This window comes from Hyperolius riggenbachi, chromosome 11 (genome assembly GCF_040937935.1).
Source record: "Hyperolius riggenbachi isolate aHypRig1 chromosome 11, aHypRig1.pri, whole genome shotgun sequence".
Lineage (NCBI taxonomy): Eukaryota > Metazoa > Chordata > Amphibia > Anura > Hyperoliidae > Hyperolius > Hyperolius riggenbachi.
The window spans coordinates 135,365,752-135,388,032 of record NC_090656.1 but is presented as its reverse complement, the minus strand read 5'-3'; the positions used below and the strand labels follow the sequence as shown (position 1 = coordinate 135,388,032).

The 22,281-nt window shown below is 44.5% G+C and overlaps 1 protein-coding gene and 1 pseudogene across 2 annotated transcripts in view; both read right to left on the bottom strand.

The window, feature by feature from the left end:
* Nucleotides 1–22,281, bottom strand: part of LOC137538047 (inositol-trisphosphate 3-kinase B-like) — a 426,334-nt gene that overhangs the window by 235,933 nt on the left and 168,120 nt on the right. The window lies entirely within an intron of this gene.
* Nucleotides 20,136–20,266, bottom strand: LOC137539331 (U1 spliceosomal RNA; annotated as a pseudogene).

Sequence of the window (22,281 nt, the reverse complement as noted above, 5' to 3'; positions counted from 1 at the left end):
AAAGGGTTAAATTACAAGCAGTATTCCTCTTTCTCCAGCCAAAAGGTCTGTTGGTTACAAGCAACAGAAAATGGAAGGCTGAGAAGGACTCTAATTGACTTAAATGACCACAAGCTAAAATTCAAAAATAAATGATTTAGTCAGTGTTTGCCCATTGTAAAATATTTTAAATCCCTGATTTATATTCTGACATTTATCACATGGTGACATTTTTACTACTGGCAAATGATGTAGCTGCTGCTTGCTGTTTTGGCAGTTGGAAACAGCTGTAAACAGCTATTTCCCACAATCCGGGGTGCCTCTAGCCATTTTGTCACTCCAGGCAAGAAAACCTGTGGCGCCCCCCCCCCCCCCCCCCCCATGAAAATAATCATAATGCGACTGTGTTTCACCAGGAAATAATCGTAATGCGGCAGCTTTTCACTAGAAAATAATCATAATGCGGCAGCGTTTCACCAGAAAATAATTGTAATGCGGGCAGAGTTTCACCAGAAAATATGCGTAATGTTTGCAGCGTTCACCAAAAAATACACATAGGCAGGGATCATCTCTCTCTCCTCCCAGCCCCCCCCCCCCCCCCTTCCCATTAGTTTCCTCTATCAGCTTTGATAGCTGCCTGCACCTATAAGAAAAAAACATTTACTCACCTGCAGAAGACTCCTCTCTTTGCCTCCCTCCGGCACGCAGCAGCTCCCCCGATGATCTTTGTGCAACAACTGCGGCTGCAAATCTCCCGCGTTGACAGGCAGAGCAGGGAAACAGGAAAATTACACCCGAAGCCCTGCACAGGGAGACAGAAGGAGGCACAAAGGGAGACAGAAGAAGGCACAGGAAGACAGACGGGGGAAGAGTGGGACTGAAGGAGGAACAGTGGGGGCAGAGGTAGCACAAGGGGACAAATAAAGGCAAAGGGGGACAGAATGAGGCAGAAAGGGGTTCAGAAGGAGGCAGAGGTGGCACAAAGAGACAGAAACTGGCACAAAAGGGACAGAAGGATGCACAAAAGGGGAAAGAAGGATGCACAAGGCACAGAGGTGGCAGCTGCCTGCAACTTACGTGAAGTAGATGCAGCAGAAGCAAGTAAAAGAAGACCCATGGGATGAGGCTTAGTGCAGAGGTGGGGCTTAATTTGTGGGTGGGGCTTACTCCATCAACATGGCACCCCCCAGGACCAATGGCACTCCAGGCAATGGCCTGTACTGCCTATGCCTAGAGGTGCCCCTGCCCACAATGCAACAGGGTTCACAGACAGGAAACTGCCAAGAGTACCTACTCAGAATTTATTTGTGGGAGGGGTTTCACCACAACATCAGTCATACAGTGCACCCTGATGGTCTGTTTGTGAAAAGGAATAGATTTCTCATGTAAAAGGGGGTATCAGCTACTGATTGGGATAAAGTTCAATTCTTGGTTGGAGTTTCTCTTTAAACGCTAGAGATTGGAAAAGCTCTTGCTAATGCAATGCTATGGGGGATTTTTACAAAATCGCATCGCTCCAGTGTGAACACTCACATAGGATAACATTAGGAAGAGCTTTTAAAATCACAACGTGCATAGAAAAGCTCCTGTAGTGTGAACAAGCCCTTATACCTTATTATTATTTTCCTTCACTCTATGAGGGATGGTCAGTGAGATGCAAATACATCAGAGGTGATACAAAATTATGCAATTTTTCAATCTGAATTAGTCAGGCAGCATACAAAAAATAAATAATTTAGCACCTAGATGACATTTTCTAGTACACATACACCACACTGGTAAGTTGATCATTTCAGTTTTCTGGCAAGAAAACTATATACGGTTAGTTATTAAAAGGTATTGCCTGAATCGACTTTTGTTGGTTTGATGTCAGCAGACAGGCTCACAACTAACTCTGGACCTTGACTTACTCCGTGTACATAAATAAAAAGGCGCAAGGAAACTTGGGCGCCTGCTGTTCCTCGAAAATGTAGATTTCCTTATAGACTGGTATTTATTGTTTTAAATGTAGTTTCTTAACTCTGTTATTTTAAAACATTGTTTAAAGGGGCACTATGGCAAATTTCTTGATTTTTTGAGAGAAAGTTTTTTATTTATATTGTATATATTTTAGTTTATAGGAAAAAGGAGGAAGGAGGTAGTTATCAATTTGTACATGTATCTCCCTACGAGATATAAAGCAGGACACAGCTATAGCGCTTGTGTCTGCTCGCTGATGCTGCCGCTTTCTTGCGGAATTAGAAAGCCGAATGCTGGTTACCACAGCAACGGACAATAGGTGTCCGTCACTGTGCCAGCTTTAGATAAGGGGTCCTTAGCGGGGAGAGTAAAACTACAGAGCTGTACGGGGCTGTCCTGTGCTCTACGTTAGGCTGCAACCGCATTTAGCTAAGTAACAGAAGTTGGAACAAACCTACCTGAGCTGAGCAGAGAGGGGAAATCTAACGGCAGCACCAACTACAAATACAGATGCCTCCTACTGCAAAATGGATTAGCCTGAGCCGCGTCAGAAAGGTAAATCTGCCGACGTGACTCTAAAGTTATAAAGACATAGTGGCAGTGTCAGCCCCGTTTCTATAGGCGTGCGATACGTGCAATCGCCCGGGGCGCTGGATTGTTGCGGCAGGAGGTGAGCGCAGAGGTAGTGGGAGCGGGTATAATAATAACAACTCACCTTTGTTCAGCCGAATAGCCGATCCCACGCTGCTTCAATGTACTTCCTTTCCCGTCTCAGTAACAGCGCCCCCTGTGATGATATTCCACATGTCAACACAGGCGGCGCTGTTACTTAGACAGATGCCGGGAAAGGAAGTACATTGAAGCAGCGGAGATTGGCTATTCTGCTGAAGAAAACGGTGAGTTATTACTATTATGACCGCTCCCACCACCACTGCAGCACCTACCTACCGAATCTATACTGCAGCACCTACCTACCTAATTTATACTGCAGCACCTACCTACCTACCTAACCTATACTGCAGCACCTACCTACCTAATCTATACTGCAGCACCTACCTACCTACCTAATCTATACTGCAGCACCTGCCTACCTAATCTATACTGCAGCACCTTCCTACCTAATCTATACTGCAGCACCTACCTACCTAATCTATACTGCAGCACCTACCTACCTAATCTATACTGCAGCACCTACCTACCTACCTAATCTATACTGCAGCACCTACCTACCTACCTAATATATACTGCAGCACCTACCTACCTACCTAATCTATACTGCAGCACCTACCTACCTACCTAATCTATATACTGCAGCACCTACCTAACCTATACTGCAGTCACTTACCTACCTAACCTATACTGCAGCACCTACTTACCTAACCTATACGGCAGTCACTAACCTACCTAACCTATACAGCAGTTACTTACCTACCTAACCTATACTGCAATCACTTACCTACCTAACCTATGCAGCAGTCACTTACCTACCTATCCTATACTGCAGTCACCTACCTATCTAACTTATACTGCAGTCACCTACCTTTCTAACCTATACTGGCACCTACCTATCTAAGCTATACTGCAGTCATCTTCCTAATAAGCTATACTGCAATCACTTACCTACCTAACCTATACAGCAGTCACTTACCTACCTAACCTATACTGCAGTCACTTACCTACCTAACCTATGCAGCAGGCACCTACTTATTTAAGCTATACTGCAATCACTTACCTACCTAACCTATACTGCAGTCACCTACCTATCTAAGCTATACTGCAATAACTTACCTACCTTACCTATACCGCAGTCGCTTACCTACCTAACCTATACTGCAGTCACCTACCTAACCTATACTGGCATCTACCTATCTAAGCTGTACTGCAGTCACCTACCTATCTAACCTGTACAGCAGTCACTTACCTACCTAACCTATACTGCAGTCACCTACCAATCTAAACTATACTGGCATCTACCTATCTAAGCTGTACTGCAGTCACCTACCTATCTAACCTGTACAGCAGCAGTCACTTACCTACCTAACCTATACTGCAGTCACCTACCTACCTAACCTATACTGCAGTCACTTACCTACCTAAACTATACTGCAGTCACCTACCTATCTAATTTATACTGCAGTCACCTACCTATCTAACCTATACTGCAGTCACTTACCTACCTAACCTATGCAGCAGACACCTACCTATCTAACCTATACTGGGGGCATCAACCTATCTAACCTATACTGCAGGCACCTAGCTAATTAACACATACTGGTGGCACCTACGTAGCTAACCTACTGTATACTGTGGGCACCTATACCTGGCTCCACGGTGGGGGGGGGGTCGATTTTGACACCCTCGCCCTTGGTGAAATTTAGCCTAGAAACTGCCCTGGGCAGTGTAGAAAATTCTTTTGATCTTCCATAATACATGTTATTAACATTCCTCCATATACAAATATTTATGTTAAAGTGTTAAAAAATCAAGAAATTAGCCTTAGGGCCCCTTTAACGTTTTTAATAGTTGCTTCTGGACAGATGAAATATTTCTCCACACCGTCTTCTGCATCCAGCCACAACTGAATAACAGGGTCATTTTGTTATCCGATTGTGATGGATCGGCATAGCCAGAGCAGCGATCAGCATACTGTAAGCGGCAAGTGATCTTATCAGTCTAGCCTGAGTAGTGGAGAACAGCAGCATATGCTGTGAGGCGACCTGGGGCTCTGCATAGCCTGTCACAGCCTGAGTGGGAGCAGCATCTGTTAAAAATGAAAAATAAGGCGGAAGGGGTAAAAATTTAGCGGCCTCCCAAATTTCTGCTCTGGTGCCTGATAGCCACTACTTAACACTGAAGGCAATAGCGGAGCCAAAATTGTACAGTTGCTGTACGCACCCAAATTTACTGCTTCGACTTACTCCTGTATCAGAATTATTCTTTATTTTTATTATCTTTTGCTTTATGATTTGACTTTTTTCAAGATGCCGTAATAACATTGTTGAAATACTGTATAACTGATTTAATGGTGTGAAGATAGCCTGTGAAAAAATGTTCTGCTTTTCCTTGGCAGTGTGGGAATCAGGGCTTTATCAGCTGAATTCCTGTATCACTCATATTTAAGACAAAATTGTGCGAAAATAGGAAAATGAAAGTAGCCAGTCTGTTACTAGAAACTGAAAATATTCTGGTGATGGACAAGGCAAAATGCGTACGTATGCAATTAAGGGAGGAACAAGTTCAATGTTTAGTATACACGGGAAAACTTAGATTGCGCCCCCTGCTGCAGACTCCAGAAAATGAAATGAGATAGACAGAAAAGGAGAGAGGATCAGAGGGGCTGGAAATATACTTATATATTTATGCTAATGTATTTCGACAACCAATACTTTTCCAATGTATCTTGATATTTTTTATTTGAATGCTGAATAGAGATAGCCCAAATGGTTCGCATGCGAACGTATTCGCGCAAACATTGGTGGTTCGCGAACTATATGCGAGTTCGACCAGCCCCCTATACTACATCATTAGTTTCAACTTTGACACTCTACATCACAGTCAGCAGACACAGGGCTGGAGCCCCCCCTTATATAAGGCAGCTGCGTCGGTCATTATCTCACTCGGTGTGGCTGCAGTAATTAGAGAAGGGAGAGGTTGCTGCAGAGACATAGGGAAAGCTTAGTTAGGCTGTTGTTAGGCTTGTTAGCTTGCTCCTTGCTGATACTTATTGCTAAGAAGCACCCCAATAAAGCTCTTTTGAGAGCTAATGTTCTTTTGATGTGTTTTTTTTTTTTTGTGTGGCCCACTGACACTTGCATATACAGCCCTGTCAGTTGCAGCTGGCCCTTGGTAATTGCTATACTGTTCAAGGCCCAGCACATTCAGTGACTACCTTTTTACTGCACCTGTGTGGGACAGCTGCATATTTGTAATACCAGTCACTGCATACCTGTTCATGTTTTCTGCACCTGAGTGACAGCACACAGCACGCAGAGTTATATATACCAGTCACTGCATAGATGTTTATGTTTACTGCACCTGCGTGACAGCAGCACGCAGTGTTATTATATAGAGATTATAGAGATAAGAGGTCACATGTGAAAGTAAATCATTTCTGCTTTGCTCTATTCTGCCTGAATTCCAGAGATGCCTGCATCTCTCTCACCGCAGAGTATGTGTGATGACAGTCAGCATCTGTTGTCATCTGAGGATCTTGTCCTTAGTATGATGAGTGGGGACATACAAGCTGCTGTGAGAAGAAAAATATATGGGCTCAAGTAGTAGAACTTTTGAGTTCAGATTAGTTTCTTTATGCAAGCATTCACAGACATGAATTATCAGCTCTCCTCTCCCCCTGACTGATGTTTATTACTTGGTCAGAGCTGTTAAAGACCTGAGACCTGTTAAATTTATGGTTTGTTTTTCTTTCCTAGGGAATGACAGCAACATTCTCTGTGCTACAGTTTAACTCTTTCCTGACATTTTTTAGATTGTGCTGTGTTAGCCATCAGTGAAAGCAGGATGTTTTGAAACAGAATGACAACTGTATTACATTTATTTATATTTACAAAACTATGTATGCATCTCCTGCTGATTGTATATATAGCTGTGTGCCCTAACATCTTGTATACAGGAACAAAGTCTGAAGATGGCTCATTAGCCAAAGGCTCACTGTTTTCTTTTGGTTAGCAAATAAATATTATCATTCTATTACAAAACTTAAAAACTTCCTGCTGACTGATTTTAATATCTGTCTTAACTTGCCCTAAGTGCTAAATATTCACTGTGTAAAGTACACCTAAGCTTATGCTAGGTACACTTGATGCAATTTACTGACAGATTTACTGTCAGATCGACTATTTCCAACATGTCCGATCTGCTATCCGATAGATTTTCTGAATGATTTTTTTCATGGAAATGAATGGAAAATCGATTGAAAAATTGATCGGAAATCAGATCAGACATGTTGGAAATAATCAATCTGAATTGCATTGTGTGTACCTAGCATTACACTACATCTATGCCAGCGTGTATAGTTTGGGATCCTTCTACTTACCTGTTCTGTGTTTTATACAGGCTTCTCTCCACTGCACTGCCCCCTGTTTGTGACTCTGACTGCAGCAAGACGCACAGAGGACAAAGAAGCAGCACATACTCTGTCCTCTTGGGCTTCTTGTAATTTCGCACTCCTGTACGGATGTGCACAGCAGCCGAGGCTGGGAGTGTTATGGGTATGCGTACTTGAGAAGTGCTGCTCATATTTGAGCATCATTTCTGAATTATGCAAGCCTAGAACACTATCGGCTGCTGTGTATCCAGGCTGAAAATTACATGGAGTGGCCAGAGCATGCACTGCTTCTTTGTTGAATAGGGGGACAAAGCAGCAAAACAGAGGGGAGCCCATTCAACCCAGCGATCACTATTGGACAGGGTGGTGTTTGGTGACAGCCGGCCTAAAGCGCTGGAAAGTACAAATCCGGCCCTGATTAATACCAGTCACTGCATACCTGTTCAGTGCACCTGCGTGACAGCATGCAGTGTTACATATACCAGTCACTGCATACCTGTTCACGGTACCTGTGTGTGTGACAGCTGCACATTTGTAATACTAGTCACTGCATACCTGTTCACGGTACCTGTGTGTGTGACAGCTGCACATTTGTAATACTAGCTCACAGTAACTGTGTGTGTGACAGCTGCACATTTGTAATACTAGTAACTGCATACCTGTTCACGGTACCTGTGTGTGTGTGACAGCTGCACATTGTATTGATACCAGTCACTGCATACCTGTTCAGTGCACCTGAGTGACAGCACGCAGTGTTATATACCAGTCACCGCATACCTGTTCACATGTGTGTGTGAGACAGCTGCACATTTGTAATACTAGTCACTGCATACCTGTTCATGGTACCTGGATGTGTGACAGCTGCACATTTGTAATACTAGTCACTGCATATCTGTTCACGGTACCTGTGTGTGTGTGACAGGTGCACATTTGTAATACTAGTCACTGCATACCTGTTCACGGTACCTGTTTGTGTGTGACAGCTGCACATTGTATTGATACCAGTCACTGCATACCTGTTCAGTGCACCTGCGTGACAAAGGGCCTGAAACTGACAAGGGAGGCGCTGATCGTCTGCCCTAAGGTCTGAAATTGCAATAAGGTAATTAACTTTTTTTATGACATTCGCCTCATAAGTCCTTTAGGGGAACTGAAGTGAGAGTGATATGGTGGCTGCCATATTGATCTCCTTTTAAACAATACCAGTTGCCTGGCTGTCCTGCTGATATATTTGGCTATAATAGTGTCTGAATCACACCAGAAACAAGCATGCAGCTAATCTTGTCAGATCTGACAATAATGTCAGAAACACCTGATCTGTTGCATGCTTGTTCAGGGGCTATGGCTAAAAGTATTAGAGAGGATGATCAGCAGGATAGCCAGGCAACTGGTGTTGCTTAAAAGTAAATAAATATGGCAGCCTCCACATCTTTCTCGCTTCAGTTGCCCTTTAGCTGTTTAACTATTTGTTGTTATTCTCCCTTAGCATTCCTGGGACACCAGGAATTATTTCCACTGGCTTCAGAATGATCAGAAACAAACATTCCACAGAGCTGCACCTGACAGGACTAAAGATGTCCCCACCTGTGAAAAACTTCAGAATGTAAATCAGGGATTTTTTACAATGAGTGAACACTGACAAAATAATTTATAAATAAATATCATAAATTTATTTTAAAAAAAAAGCGATTAGCAAGTGCTTGGAATGTGGTACAGTTAGGCAAGGTTCACACCAATGTAAGTCAATGAAATGGTGCAGACCATGTAATAGTAATCTTCTCTATGGGGAGAATCGGGTCTACGCATGACGTTATGAGGTCGGTGACGTCATGACGTCATGTACAATCCTCCCTATAGAGAAGACCGGAGCTGTGCGAGGAGGCTGCGCCGAACGCTGGAACCAGGCTGGGTAATGTATAAGCAGCTCGATCGGGGGATCCTGGGCATCTCTGTCCCCTGTACCTCCTCTTTCTCCCCCTGGGCCTCCAGTGTCCTTCTGTGTGTCACCTCTGCCCTCTGTGCCTGCTTATACAAGTTTAAAAGCCATTTTTTCTTTGAATTTTTAAAAATCGATTTTCTCAAAAACCAAGTCCAATTTGAAAAAAAAATTTTTTTGGCTTGTTCCCATGAAGCACTAAATCCATGCCATTCATATCGGCGGGTCGTTCGTAAGTCGGGAGTTCGTAAGTCCGGGACTACCTGTAGTTTTATGGGGGGGGGGGGGCTCAGGCTAGCAAAACCTCCTGAGCGGGGTAACGCTCAGGAAGTTAAAAGGTAATAAATATGGCAGCCTCCATATCCCTCTCACTTCAGTTGTCCTTTAAATGTGAATTTGGCATGCAGGAAAAAACCTTACAGCAGTGCAGCATATAATACTGAACTCCAATTTTGTGACTGCACTACCCGGCGAACCCAATGTACGCACGCACTCCCTTCACAACACGTACCCAGAGCATGCATGCTCCACCCTTAGGCCCCGTTTACACTTAATCAGTTGGTATGCGTTAGTGTGTGTTAGTACACGTTAGTGCGCGTTGGTGCGCGTTTTTTCCATAGCAGTGCATTGTGAAAAACATTTCAGTTAAAACGCATTAAGTGTGAACTGTGCCATAGGAAAACATGGGCAATACTTTGAAAATCAGTTTTCTTTCAGTTAATACTGAGAGCAACTGATTAAGGCTACTTTCACACTAAGACGTTGCGTTAGATGCTACGTTAAGGTCGCATAACGTGCACCTAACGCAACGCATAGTGTGGTAGAAGCTGGACGTCAGATCGAGCCGCGTTAAGCGGCTCTTCATACATCCTGTGATGCCGTGATGCGTACTCTTGGACGCACGCGGCATCACGTGGTCCCGCCGGCCAATCGCCGTACAGAGCGTCACACCGTGCAGTGAATATTAATTAGCCATGTGCCTGGCCGAGGAGGAGGAATGGGAGACCTCCTCCTCCAATACTACTGAGCATGTGCAAACAGTCTAACGCGGCTTAGCCGCGTAGAACGCACAGCATGCAGCACTTTGAAATAACATGAAGCGTTACAATGTAACGCAACGTGGGCACTGTGAACAGCCGATTGATTTTCCATTGCTATGCGATGGGCTGCGTTACAGGCTGCACTAACGTGCGCCTGTAACGTCTTACTGTGAAAGCAGCCTAAGTTTAAAAGGGGCCTCAGCGTACATACTGCTCATACGCAGCATAGTATGTCCGGGTCAGAGGGCACCGACTGTGTAAAGAATGGGGCAAATTTCCAGTGAAAAAGAGGGTGACATTGGGGCGTGGGAGGTGCGGTAAGCATCTGCTCAACTCCACACACACACAGTAGGCATCATTTTTTAGATATTTTAAGCGCTAAGGTATCCTTTAAAGAGAAACTTCAACCTAAACAAACATACTGTCATTAACCCCCCTGGCGGTATAATTTTTTTTTCGCCATTTTTTTTTTTTAGCATGTAGCTAGCCTAGCGCTAGCTACATGCTTCCCCGCGGCGTCCGCCCATCCCCTCCGATCGCCGCCGGCGCCGCTTGCCCATAAGGAAATCCCGTTCTGAACGGGATTTCTTTGAGGGCTTTCCCCGTCGCCATGGCGACGAATGGAGTGACGTAGTGACATCACAGGGAGTCCCGATCCACCCCATAGTGCAGCCTGGCGGCGATTGGCCAGGCTGCGCAAGGGGTATGCGGGGGGGGGGCTGTTTCCGCGGCGGGTAGCGGCGCATCGACGGCGGCGATCAGAGCAAACACGCAGCTAGCAAAGTGCTAGCTGCGTGTTTGAATAAAAAATTATGTAAATCGGCCCAGCAGGGCCTGAGCGATACCCTCCGGCGGCTTACCCTGTGTCACACACGGGGTTACCGCCAAGGAGGTTAAGTTACATTAGTTATGTTAATTAAAATAGATAGGTAAAATAATCTCTACCCACCCTGTTTTAAAAGAACAGGCAAATATTTGATTTCATGAGGGCAGCCATCTTTTTGGTTGAAAGGAGGTGACAGGGAGCATGAGACACAGTTCCAACTGTCCTGTGTGCTGATCACTCCTCCCAGTTGCTAGGCAACGTGAATAACAACATAGGAAATCCCATCATGCTTTGTACAGCATCAGGGAAAAAAAGCCGGGGCAGTTTTCTTTGATGGATGGAGCTTAGCTAAAAATGCAGCTAAAAATTATGCTTTGGTAAGAAAAACGAAGTTCTGATGCTGTGAAACTGTTAAAGAAACACCAAGCCTTTTCAGTTCTGCTGAGTAGATTTTTAGTCCGGAAGTTCACTTTAATTACATCTCATTTTTAATCCTTAGGCATGAATATGGACATGGACAATTCTTTGACTCTTCTGCGAAGGCTTTCTACAAGGTTTAAATATGTAGGAGTGCATTTATGAAAATTAGGAGAGCGCACATTATCTTTACAGCGTAGAATCTGTAAACAGGAAAATTTGCAATGAGTTCAATCCCTGAAAGGTCTCCCCTCTTCTATGAATTACTCCTTCCATGACAATTATGTAGAGTACCACCAATTAGGTAGTGACTTCCCCCAATATAAGGTAGAATGACTGCCAAAAGTGACCTCCAATTATAGAATGACCGCCAAAAGTTGGTTAAAGTGACCTCCAATTAGGCACAAGTCCTGCCATGCACTGGTGTTCAGTGGTGCCTGCAAAAGGCACTAAACTCACTACCAGGAGCAGGCCTCTTTGTTCCTCACAACACTAGGACTGATCCTACCACACGCCTCGCCAAACTAAACAGAGAACAGGGTAGTGTGGCACAAATAAATTTGCAGCCCCACATCACTCCAAAATGGCTCTACATGCAGCCTGTGTGCAGCTTGCAAGTAGAACAATTTTAAAGGCAGCCATACACCGTACAATTTTTTTTGCCCAAGCAGACATTCAACTAGACAAAACATTGAATGGATCATTAACTGAAGTGGATTCTAAACGTTTGACATCAATGTTAAGGGTTAAAACTGATTGAAAGATTGATTCACAATGTTGGTCTTTAGTCGGCTGCTTGTAATATCGATCAAATGAAAAATTATGATTGAAAACAAATTTCAGTGATAATTAAATAGTTTACGGCCATATTAAAAGACACTTTGAGGGCCAGTAAAAAGCCTTAGTAAACCATAGCTTTTGGACCTCTATTATAGGCCATGTGAGCGTATTAAACCTTTACTTATGGGCTTTGAATTCCTTAGGTATTGCCAGCCTGTTTGGGAGCTAAAACTGTTTGGGAGGAGGGACCCCACTGGGGATACTAATGAACTAAAAACTGCTGCTGTGCCATACCATGATATGCCTTATCTCTTTTAACCACTTCAGTGCCAGGGGGGGGGGGTTGCCTGATCGGTGCTGCGTGGGCTCTCCAGCCCGCAGCACCGATCAGATAGCAGCCAGGGCGAACAGGCTTCCCCCCTTTTTTCCCCACTAGGCGGATGTCCTGCTGGGGGGGTCTGATCGCCGCCGGCTGCCTGCGCTTGCGGGGGGGCTCTTCAAAGCCCCCCTCCGCAGCGCTTCCTGGCCTCCTTCCCCTTCCCTCCCTCTCTTCCCTCGGTGAGCGGCGTAGGACGGAGTTCCGTCCTGCGCCGGATAGGACAGGCTTCAGCCTATCAGGTGCCGGCGATGCCCGGCCAATCAGAGGCCGGGGATCGCCGATCTCCTCTACGGCGCTGCTGCGCAGCAGCGCCGTATATATGTAAACACCGGGGAAGATCTTCCCCGTGTGTTTACATTTACCCTGCGAGCCGCGATCGGCAGCTCGCAGGGTGTTCACGGAGACACCCTCCGTGAACTGACATGGAACGGCCGCTCATACGAGCGGCCGTTTCCATGCAATCCACTTCAGGATTCAGGGGCGTAGTTAAGCGTACGCCGAATCCTGAAGTGGTTAAAAACATACTTTCATGCAAAAAAAAAACAACATTTTTTTTTCAACTTTATTTTATATTTGGGTTTAAGAATGAGTGAAATAAATTTAGCAAAAAGCTAAATTGTCCCAGAGCATGCAGGGACGGATAACCTTACTTAAGCCACAGCCTCTTGCGGATGCACTCCATGCCACTCTCCATCTTTCCCACACGTCTGCCTTCTAAATCAGAACTTCTGCTGAAGAGGCTGAAGTGTGGGGAAGATAGAGAGTATTGTGGCGCATATTGGAGAGATGCAGTGGCTTAGGTGAGTTAACCGCCTCTGCGTGTCCCCCAGGCATTTCGCTTTTCATGAAACTTATCTCGCTCATCCTTATTTGGGAGACTGGGACATGTTCAAACAGATGCCCCTCATCTCTATAGCAGGTTTAATGACAATTGTATGTTCAGAGGCTTTGCATTTAACGCGAATTTAACTTGAATTTCAGAGATCTGCTTACACCAGCTTGGTATAAGGAGCTGCAGTTATTGAGGGATTTGGATCATAGGTACTTGATAGGTCAACCAGGTTTACCTCATTTATTGGGATTTAAACTTCAGAACTCAAATCTCTGCTGTGGTGAAATCATCCTATTTTCACCTGAAGAACATTGCAAAAATCAAGCACCTCATACCCCCAGAAGATCTGCCAACCTTAGTCCACGCCTTCATCACATCCCGACTGGACTACTGCAATGCTCTCTACACTGGCCTTCCAAAAAAGGTCTTGTACCGACTACAGCTGATACAGAATACTGCTGCCAGACTGCTAACCAACCAACCCCGTCACTGCCACATAACGCCAGTCCTGCACTCCCTTCACTGGCTACCTATAGAATGGAGGGTCCTATTCAAGATCGGCCTACTGACATTTAAATCCCTGAATAATTTAGGCCCTGGATACATGAAAGATATGTTGCAGCTGCGTAGCAATTCCCGCATTCTCAGATCAACAGGTTCTAATAATCTAGTCATACCCAGAGTCCACTTGGAAACTTTTGGTCCCAGAGCCTTCTGTCATGCTGCCCCTACGTTTTGGAACTCCTTACCTCAACAGATCAGGACAGTTCCATCCCTGGACGTGTTTAAATCCAGACTGAAAACCCACCTGTTCAGTTTGGCATTTGCAGAAATATAACTTTTGTTGTGTGAATACTTCATCCTACTAATTACTGAATCTGAGAGAGAGCCTAAGCGCTTTGAGTCCTATGGGAGAAAAGCGCTATAGAAATGTTATTGTATTGTATTATTGTATTGTATTGTATTTACAGCTGCTAGGGGGAGCCCTGTGACAATGTAACAACAGAGAGGTGATGGAGCTATCTGCAATTTCTGCTGCACGTTTGAGAGTTTGTGATAGAGTACAAACCTGATTCTCCCAGCCCAGACAGATGTGAAAAATGTGGTTGTTATAAGTCCACCAGAGCGTCATATGGGTCCTTTTTCAGTTTTTTAGTCCACTGCCTAAATGTCGTGTGTAGATAGCTAATTACATGTAGGTTTCTGTAGCTCCTTTCTCCAGGGACCTGAATTCCTTATGGAGAACATTAGGGGTCAGTTGATGCTTAGAAATTATTATATGGAAAAACAGAGGCGCCAGAAGAGTAAAAATATCTAAAAGGTTTAAAAATATTCAGGTGGCGGTGGTGGCCCAGCAGCACCCAAAACAGACACGATGCTGTTGATTGAAGAGACAATAATTTATTCACCGACTCCTATTAAAAATACAACACGTTTCACGGGCAACATCCCGCTTCATCAGGCAATAAACAACTGGAGTATCTCACTGCAATATGACAGAAGCAACAAACGAGTCAGGACCCTGTGATGGGCTTTGATGTGTTGAAATTTACATATAGGTAATGAGACATGGTATATAGGGGAGTGAGGTAGTAATGTAAAATGATGTTGGTAGGGAAGTGATTCACCAGAGAAAATATTAACATATGACCATTCGTATATAAGTTAGTATAGTTTAGGGAGAATTGAGTTAAGGGACTAACAAACTAAAAAGGAAAAGTTGAGGGGCTATGTATAAAGCTGAAAACATAATTATTACTGATCGGGTCAAGTATATATTAGATAGACTATATAGGCATTGTTGAATGCAGTGAAAATAGGACAACAATATGGTATGGCTTAAGTGGATGCTGTTACACGAAGAAGGTGATAATAGATGAGAAAGACACTTACCAGCGTGGGGTCCAAAACATGCTTGGCACCTCTGTGCTGGAGTATAAGAAATGAGGTCTTTATATAGGGAGTTTATTGCATAATGATGGCCAATTAATTATGTAAATGCCGGGCGAGGGAGAGGTGGGAAGCGTGAGAGGCATGTAGACTGCTGCAGTGTGGGATTGTGCGGGAGGTGTGAATGGGGGTGACTGCCATATGGGCCTGGCCTATAGGGAGAAAGTACTGAGATGGGAGGGTCGGGTGCACGAGGGCGGCGTGACGTGAGCGTCACGCCGCAATGAAAGTACGCATGTACGCATGGTGGCAATGCGCGATGTGTGGTGTGTACTAGCATGCGGTGGTAGTGCGCATGCGTGCGCTCGTGACTGGTGCGAGCGTGGAAGGAGGGGAGAAGGGCGGGACTTGTATGGCTGCGTGCTCATGCGGCCAGTCAGTGGCCGCCATGTTGGTTATGGGCAAAGGACGCCCAGTAGAATACCACATAAGAAAATAAAACTAGGCAATAAGTTTAACTATCATATGGTGGATTAAGATAAACAATAATTATTAGATGTTGGACTGTAGGGGTTGTATTAATTAACCCCTTGTAACGATGGTGTCAACACACAGAGAGAGTCTGATTGTTGGTGATCTGCAGTATCACCAGCGATACAGATATATACCTGATTATAGATGATCTGCAGAATCACCAATAATGCAGATATATCACTAACCTCTGGACACAAGTACAAAAAATGACAATAGAGGCAGTAACGTTACAATACTGTGGAAATATCCACCACACGGCGATTCCTCAGAGGTGCGGTTACCTCTGAATGGGAACCCCGTGTGTGAGATCCTCTAACCAGGCAAAGAGAGGGATCTCGGCCCCTAGCAGCAATAGTCTGCGTGGGGCAAGCGTCTCGGAGAGGCAAGCCTCAGAGAAAACCCTCCAGTGGGAGACGTTCCACTGAAGGAAGAAGGGTCAGACAAGCAAGGGTTTGGCAACAAGAAGGCGGCACAGTACAGGAGCGAAAAGCAGAAGAGGCAGAAGAGTAATCGGTAATCAGGCAGAGGTCGGCAACAGAAAGGCAAGGTACACAATCGATAAGAGAGAGAGTAGTCAGGTATAGCCAGAGTCAAGACACAGGTAAATCACAAATACAATCCTAACTAAAGGTGTGAAATCCTTAGCATCAACACCAGGGCACTGCACTAAGGTCTGAGCGTTAACACAGAGATGTATTCACGACAGCAGACAACTAGCTACTGCCCAGCAAGTCCAATTTGTAGCTAGCAAGCTACTCAGCACCGCCCCAGAGTCCCAACCAATCAGGACACCTCCTGAGGTCAGCTGACTGGGGAGTCAGCTGAGCCTCCTACGTAGGAGGTAAAAGTCCTGCCTCTTTGCGCGCGCGCGTGTGACCCTCTGCCTCTGTGTGATGGAGAGGCCAGGCCTCGGGTCCGCGTCCGCCCGCGGACTGAAGTCCCCTTGCCGCCATGTGAGACCCACCGCCGTGTCGCCAGTCGTGGCGGCGGTGTCCCTACCAGCCTGTGCCGGCCGCTCCGCATGAGCGACGGAGTCCCGCATGGCGGCGTTGTCTCCGCTATCCCTTACACCCCTTGTTGGTGTACTGTATAACATAGTAATACAAAGTTGCCAATGCGTGGTATGTTATATTAGCAGCGTACACTGCTGCCATCTAGTGGTGTAAGACATAGTATATAACAGAATACATTGAAAAAATAATTATATACAGGCAAGCATGTACAAAAGTAAAAGTATAAATGGTAATTAGTACTAAATATGCTGCTATGTGAAGCGCTTTCATGAGGATCACAACTAAAAACGAAAATAAAATGAAAAAGCATTTAAGGTCGTGGCATATATAAAAAAGATACACATCAAGTGCAATAATAACAATAAATGCATAATGTAACACATTGGGTGGTAAGAATGCATACTGTATGTAGGGTATCTTACAGTAGATATAAAAAATACCAGTGTACATAAGAGTATGGGTATAAAAGATATATAAAAAAAACATATAAGAATAAGAAGAAAATTACAGTAATTTCTTTAAAATTAACGAATAGATATAAATGCATAAAAGGAGACGACAAAATTAAAAAGAGAAAGTTTCTTCTGTAAATGTGGTTAGTTAATGAATTTTTTCAAGTATTTCGTTTAGACCATCTGGGGTTAGGGTCTTGAGAATCTGTATCCAAAACAGCTCACGTTTTTTGAGGGAGTCAAAAGAGTCGGGACGGTTATGTGGAATCGATTCGATGAGGGTGATGTGAAAGAATGCCGGATCGCTGTTGTGATGGGTGGAAAAGTGACGCGAAACACTGTGTAGGGGATATTTATTAATTATATTTCTCTTGTGCTGTCCTATTCTGCTGCGTGCTTGTTGAGTGGTTCTGCCCACATACTACAGCCGACAGGGACATGATATGATATAAATGACAAACCTTGATTCGCAGGTGATATTATTTATGATAGGAAATTCAGTATTAGTGACCTGAGAGGAAAAAGATGAGGTATTTATGGTCTTGGTGCCAGGGTCGCAGCCAGTGTTGGGTGGTATGTGACGGAGTTTGCTGGGAGCCAATATACTGCGAAGGTTGGGGGCCCGTCTGTATGTGATGGTGGGTCTGGGTGGTATAATGGATCGTAGATGGGGGTCCTGTAAGAGTATCTCCCATCTTTCGTTAAGGATATTGCGAATGGCTTGGTGCTGAAAGCTGAATTTGGTGATGAATCTTGGCATCTCAGTGGTTTGAGTGTCGGAATCGGGTTTTGGCGGGTTGGTGACTGTTGCTTTTTTGTATGCATCTTGTAGTAATTTTTGGGGGTATTTACGGTCAGTGAATTTTTTGGTAAGAATTTTAGACTGGGTGTTGTATTGTTGTATATCAGTGCAGTTGCGGTAAATTCTTTTGTACTTACTATATGGAGTGTTTTTGGTCCAGGGGCGGTGGTGGTAACTATGATAATGTATATAATTGTTAGCGTCGACGGGTTTAAAGAATGTTTTGGTTTTGATGTGGTATTGGTCTGTGTAGAGCACAAGATCAAGAAATTCTATGGAAACCGGGTCGTGGTGGGACGTAAATTGTAGGCCGGCTGGGTTGGTATTGAGAGAAAAGACGGGATGGAGTCGGGTGAGCCTTTCCATATGAATATTAAGTCGTCTATATATCGTTTGTAGAAGATTGTATTGTTCAAGAACGGGTTGTGATTGTGCATTTTTGTATATTCAAAATATCCCATGGCTAGGTTGGCGTAAGAGGGGGAGAACGAACTCCCCATTGAGACGCCGCTGACTTGATTGTATGTTTGTTCTTGGAAGGTGAAAACATTGTTATTAAGAATAAATTCTGTACATTGCATGAGAAATGATTGTTGGGTTGGTGGCATGGAGCTATTGGACTGAAGGTAGTGTTGTAAAGCTGTAAGGCCAAAGGAATGTGGAATATTGGTGTAAAGTGAGGTGACATCGCAGGTTAACCAGATGTAGTCGTCCTGCCAAGGTGTAGATTGGAGAAAGTTGATGAGGTGTTGGGAATCTTTGAGGAAGGATGGTAAGGACTGAACGTGGGGTTGTAAGTGTGTGTCGATAAAACAGGACAGATTACTGGTGGCGGAGTCGATACCGGAGATAATCGGTCTACCTGGTGGTTTATCAGAATCAGAATCGCTTTTATTTCGCCAAGCACGACTGGGTCGTGCCCGGAATTGGGCTTGGCACGACAGATGCAGAGCGTATACATAGAAACATAAAAAACATCAGGGCATAGAACATAATAGACAACATTTCATTGCACAAACATAACCATAGCCACTTAGCTGATCTCATGGAGATGTTAATTAACAAACCAGGAGTCTTTTCAGAGCCAAGGAAGCTAATCCCAGCAGGGGGCAGACTTAGCGGAACCATTCAGCCAGGATAGGGAAACATAGAGTTATGATCTTTATGCATGTTTTGGAAGTACCATACATCGGAGAAATGTGAAAGTTATATCATTCTGCTGGTCCGGAGCTTGTGAGTGTTTTGATATTAGATTTGGGCCCCTAGCCTAACCAGAACGCTGGGAATTCCACCGTTTTGTAACCGGGCATGCAAACATGCCCAAGTTTGATATCATATTAATCGGTAGGTTCTGGGGATCGAGAATATGTAATTATTATCTGTGTGCCGGCCGCGCAGGTCGGCCTAGGGAACCTGTCAGGATTATGAGTTTGCTAAAGCCCCTGCCCAGGTGTGATTACCATAGTCCGGCCTAGGGGGCCGACTCTGGAAGCCCGCCTCTGAGCTCATCTCCATTAAAAGTGAATGAGCTGCCTGAGAAGTTCTTCCTCCCTTTACCATCTTCATGACAATCTGCTGCCAGCCAGAGGACATAGGGCTGGTGGCCATTTTGCTGACCCATCTGAACAAAGAACTCTAAGAACTTGAAACCGTTTTGCTTGAACTTGATTGGAAACCAGAACTCTGATTTTTCCCACAAACAGGACATCTTTCCAGGAACAAAGTATTTTTCTCCCTTCTTTTATTTTTCATACTGGCTATTACTGTTTCAATAATTGTTGATTTTCATAATTGTCTGTATATATTAATTATTTATATTGCGTGAATAAACGACTTTCCCCAAGTCATTCACTTTCCGCTACCCTGCTTATCAGCACACACAGAAATGATCCCGGGTCTCTGAAGATACGCTACTGTTTGTTTGTTGTTGGCTAGACAGAATATCATGTGTTTAACCGTTTTATTCGCAGGATTAGGCAGTCAGTTAGTGGGCCCCACGGTCCCATAGTAACCGCGGTGGTGGCAGTTTACTCTGAACCAGTAGGTGACGTTGTAATTACCCGTGTCTCACAGGCTCCCTTCTGAGTTGTCTGCGGCTAATTCTTAACGGTTCCTGCGCATTGACTGCGACCAGAGTTCGCACGATCTGTGCGCTGGCACCGTTTAGAAGGCTAAGTGCAGTCAGCCACAAGGGCTCCTGTGACAGTGGAGGTGGAGGTGGAGGTGGAGGTGGAAATTATGCAGTCGAGTTTCCCGCATTTGGGGAAATCGCAGGGGTCAACCCACCCGGAGTGCAATGGATGAGCCTCACCCTGGGAGAACCACCTTCGTGATCATGGTGTCTCCCCTGCCAGGTAAGTATGGAGGTTTTTGTGAATTTTAGGCAAGTAATAAAAGAAGGGAGTTTTGGGGTGGTGGTTAATGATGAAGTTTCTCTCGTTTTTGGTGATGATATTGTTTAATAGAGCTTCGTTGATGAATTGTTTTAAGGTTTTATTGATTTCTGGAGTGGGATCCATTGGTAATGGTGTATAATGTTTAGGGTCATTGAGTAGTCTGAGGGATTCCTCCAGATAGTCTGTTTTGTCTAGGATGACAATCCCTCCCCCCTTATCTGCTGGTTTAATGACAATATCAGAATTATTTTTGAGAGTTTTTAGGGCAGATTTTTCAACTTTTGAGAGATTTGATATAGGGATGATGTCGGGGATATTGAGTTCCTGTAAGTCCTTTAACACTAGGGAGTAAAATGTATCGATGAAGTTCCCCTTTGATGCAATGGGGTAGAAACGTGAACAGCCTTTGAGTTGAGTGTTAATGTATTTTTCGGTCTCTATCTCAGCAGTAGGTACAGAGACTATGGGGAGTGTATCACCCATGGTGATGATAAGCTGGGTCGGGTCATTGTGTAAGGCGGCGGCATGTTTTTTTTAGGGCAAAATGTCTTTTCAGAGTAAGTTTACGGACGTAGGTGTTGAGATCACTGAATAATTCATATAGGTTTGATTGATTGGTAGGACAAAAGGATAGACCTTTCTCTAATAGACCGGTTTCATGTTTGGTAAGGATGTGGTGGGAGAGATTGAAAATGCTTTTTTTGGGTTCTGTGGTTGCGGAGATATCAGGCATGGGAGGGCAGAGTGTTATCTTTTGTTTCTTTTTTCCTTTGCCTCTGCTGCCTCGTTTTCTGTGTCTGACAATGGTCGTTTCATTTTATTTGTGGGTTTCAGAACGGACTGGGATGAAGTGGGACTGGGCAATTGTGTGCAAAGAACATTCTGTGACAGCGAGGCTGGTAGTTCTAAAAAAGAAGGTGACAAAAATTGATTTTGTGTTTCAGTATTGTGAGTGTGTTGGGAGTTCTTGGGTATGAAAAATTTGCAGACATTAGTTGGTGGGAGGGCTGCGGGGGGGAGGAAGGGAGCTGGTGTGGGTGAATTTAATGTAGTTGGTGAGTTAGGGCCTGAGGTATAGGTGCTGATTTAAGATCGCCCTACATCAATGTCTGTTGAATTGTTGGTAACTACGCTGGTGGGGGAGGGATTGTCATCCTTTGGAAGTTCTGTTAATGCGGTTTTTTGTATAACCAGAGTATCTGGTGGATTGGAGTTGGTGAAGTTGAAGGTAGATGAGCTGAGGAAGGTGTAAATTTTGCTCCTGTCGGCCACAGCATGAGGACCTTTGGTACCAGCTTTACCTTGGACTGAATTGGAGGAAGCATTGGGGTTAGGGCCGAGTTTGGTGCGCAGGGGTCGTGGTGTTTTGGGTGTGTTTTTGATGGGGTTTGTTTTTTTGCCGTTGAAGCTGTTGGGGGGAGGTATCAATTTTGATAAATTGATAGTGTTATTGGTGTTGGGTGTGGGATTGGTGGTATTAGGTGGTGGTGGGGGTGGTGGGTGAAGGCGTGGGGGCTGGCCTAGGTTGGAAGGTGGTGGTGGATATGGTGGGTATTGGTGTGGTGTGAATTTGGGAATGTTGAGGCTCATGAGTGGTGGTGGTGGAAACGGTGGAATATTGACCGGTGGTATTTGTATGGGTAGGGTGGGTGTGGGTCGTGGTTTTCGCTCCCTTTCTCTATTTTCCACATAGGCTAATCTGTCTCGGTTAAGTTTTTTTATTTTGGTTTCCGTGGTGTCCTGTTCGAATCTTTTGACTCTTGTGGTTAGGTTAGATAGGAGGGGATGATATTGAGGGTTAGTCGTGTGTTGGGTTAAAAAGTTTTTACATTCTAAGATTGTGGGTTGTAGTTCAACCACCAGGGATTTTCTCTTCTTTATTATTCTCTCCATTATACCCTGTGTACAACACTCTAAGTATTCATAAAATTCCGTTGTAAATATGGGATCTTTGGGAAAGGCTGAGAGAGTTTTTATTCTT